This window comes from Mixophyes fleayi, unplaced genomic scaffold, assembly GCF_038048845.1.
Source record: "Mixophyes fleayi isolate aMixFle1 unplaced genomic scaffold, aMixFle1.hap1 Scaffold_601, whole genome shotgun sequence".
Classification (NCBI taxonomy): domain Eukaryota; kingdom Metazoa; phylum Chordata; class Amphibia; order Anura; family Limnodynastidae; genus Mixophyes; species Mixophyes fleayi.
In genome coordinates this window covers 4040-6759 of record NW_027448302.1, presented here as the reverse complement: position 1 = coordinate 6759, position 2720 = coordinate 4040, and the positions used below count along the sequence as shown (strand labels likewise).

Below are 2720 nucleotides of genomic sequence, written 5' to 3'. Positions count from 1 at the left end.
CTATTTCTTACAGCATTATCGTTTGAAAACCACTGTCTTTCTGCATTTGCCTCATAGATGTTACAACGATGAGGAAATACAATGTAATACGATGTACATGGCTGGGTCTATATATTATCCTGCTGGACCTTCAGGCTAAGGGGTGTGTTGGACACTCACACATCAAAACGTCATGACATGAGATTACCTGCCTTCAGACAGTAACGCAAAAACACATTTTCTCCCCTGGCATAAGCCTATTGCACCAGAAATCAGTACATTGCTAATACAGAAATATAGCACAGTATCAAAATCAGTACATTTCCAATTATATAAATTAGCACACTGCGCTAATAATTGAAATATATTTATACAATAAGTTATTTGTATGTGATCCGACCACACTACCCATTGCTGCAGAGCTCCGCGGATCAGGACAGTCAGAAGATATCAATTGTTAGTCAGACTTGCATTCTGTAAAACTAACGACTGGTCTCCTACAGATTATACAATGGGCAGTAGGGTGTGACCCAACACATTTCGCCTTCTAAGTGGTAGACTTGGTTTGTGTCCACTTGCTACCATGCATCTATTGGTTACACTCATAATATATATATATATATATATATATATATATACATACATACATACATACATATACACACACACACACACACACACACACATACTTTGAAGATCTTTAGTGTTTGCTATAGTGATGCCATTATTGTGTGGTGTTTAGGGTACCAGACAGATACTAAATGCCATTACATTAAAAAGCATATCCAACGTGGGTCCCAGGATTATTGCATCCACTGTTTATTGAGAATGGTTACACTGAGAAGTAGAATTATTAACTACAAAGGTAAATAGTCCCACAAGTCACTGCAGGGTCAAAGTACTAATGTTAAACTTTGCGTTCAGTTTGGAGAGAGCTGTTGGCCTAGAAGGTAAGATAGAGATTACTAGTTACATATTTATAGTGCTGTATCATATCCAACCATACAGCAAGTAGAGTGCTAGCCTTTTTGCCACCATGAACACATTTGATTTGACTTTAGGATACAAAACACAGATTATTTTATTGCTGTAAATGCTTTCTGTGTAACTCTCTGTCAGAAATATTTTCTGTACCTTTAAGATGCAGATAAAGTAGAACAATAGATTATTATAAAACTCTTGAATATCGTGTTATTCTTTGGTGAAATGACTTTAGGACATAATGGCTCTCCTTACTGTGTTGGCATTTTGTGATCAATCTTTCATTACAAGGCTGTATAAATCCTCATGGAATGAGATGAAACAACGACAGATCCTCATTTTAAGATATTTCAAAAACAAATTCAGTGTATACCCCATTCATACTGTACCAAAATCCCGGGTTTTTGCCGGGGCGAGCTCAAACGAGAGAAAGAGAGAGTTTTTTTTTTTCATATTCCAGCTTTCAGCCAATGAAAACTGCTCTGGTGATGACTCCCACAAATTGCCAGGGCACAGACTTGTGCAGTATGAATGGGGTCAACCCGGGAAATTCCCGGGTCCGAGGTGCAGTATGAATGGTGTTTCTGAGCTGGGACGCTCCGAGCCCCGGCAAAAACCCGGCTTGAAAAACCCGGGATATTGCCGGGGCGGCAGTATGAAAGTGGTATAAGAGGTTTGAAGAAAATGTTTCTCCTTTTACAGCCGACAGAGCAAAATGTCAGAAGAAAGAAACTGGAGAATTGGAATTGTAGGTTATGGACATGTAGGTAAGTGATGTTATGTAGGTAAGTGATGTTATGTATGCAAGTTGTTTTATGTAGGTAGGTGATATTATGTAGGTAAGTGGTTTTATGTAGTGTGGCAAAGAGGCTTATTTACCACACCTCTCCTATAGGGAAATCGGTAAAAACTAGTTAGCAGGAGATGGCTGCAGGCAGGATTATATTTTCCCTGGCTGTCACAAGGGAAGTGTGATGGAGGCTATTTGCTGGTGTTGACGTGACTGTACTGGGAGGAGCAGAGTCTAACGCACCCCTGATACTCTCCAGGGACCACCGCAAGGACGTATGGACTTGGCTGCAGAGGGTGAGCAGGTCGCGTTTCTCCAAGACAGTCACCAGCGAGATAGATGAACAGCAGATTAGTCAGACAGGCTGAGGTCGTAACCAGGAGGACGATGCAGACAACGGGACGCTTGCGGTCCGAAGGATTCGTTCGTCCGTTCCCAACAGCAGCGGAACTGCGAGGACCACGCCTGACACTGGGCTCCTCTTTCAGCACATACACACACAGGTGTTCCATATGGATGCAATTGGTTTGTTGTGTTTGATTGGTAGCGCTGGGGAGGAAGATAAAAACACTGTTGTATTTGAATTGTTGTATGCCAAGCAGCCAAGAGGCATTTTGGATGTTCTCAACGAGGGTTGGGAGCAACAGAGTCCTTAGGAACTCAATGTGATCCAATTTGTGTCCCAGTTGTATGACAGGTTGGGGAAGATCACCCCGTTGGTACAACATATGCATGAGGCACAGGCAAGACAAAAAAAAATAGCTACAAGAAGTCAGCTGTAATCATCCATGCACTCATCATCTCCCGCCTCGACTACTGCAACCTTCTCCTCACTGGCCTCCCCCTCTCTCATCTCGCCCCCCTCCGCTCTGTACTCAATGCGGCTGCTCGACTCATCTTTCTCTCACGCCGCTCCTCCTCTGCTTCCCCTCTCTGCCTTGCCCTACACTGGCTCCCCTTCCCCTACAGA

The 2720-nt window shown here is 42.9% G+C and overlaps 1 long non-coding RNA gene across 1 annotated transcript; it reads left to right on the top strand.

Moving 5' to 3' along the window:
* Positions 1–912: 912 nt before the first annotated feature.
* Positions 913–2283, top strand: LOC142135097 (uncharacterized). The gene is made up of 3 exons (XR_012687186.1): positions 913–929; positions 1663–1727; positions 2010–2283. It is a non-coding gene; the product is annotated as an uncharacterized LOC142135097 (long non-coding RNA).
* The last annotated feature ends 437 nt before the right edge of the window (positions 2284–2720 follow it).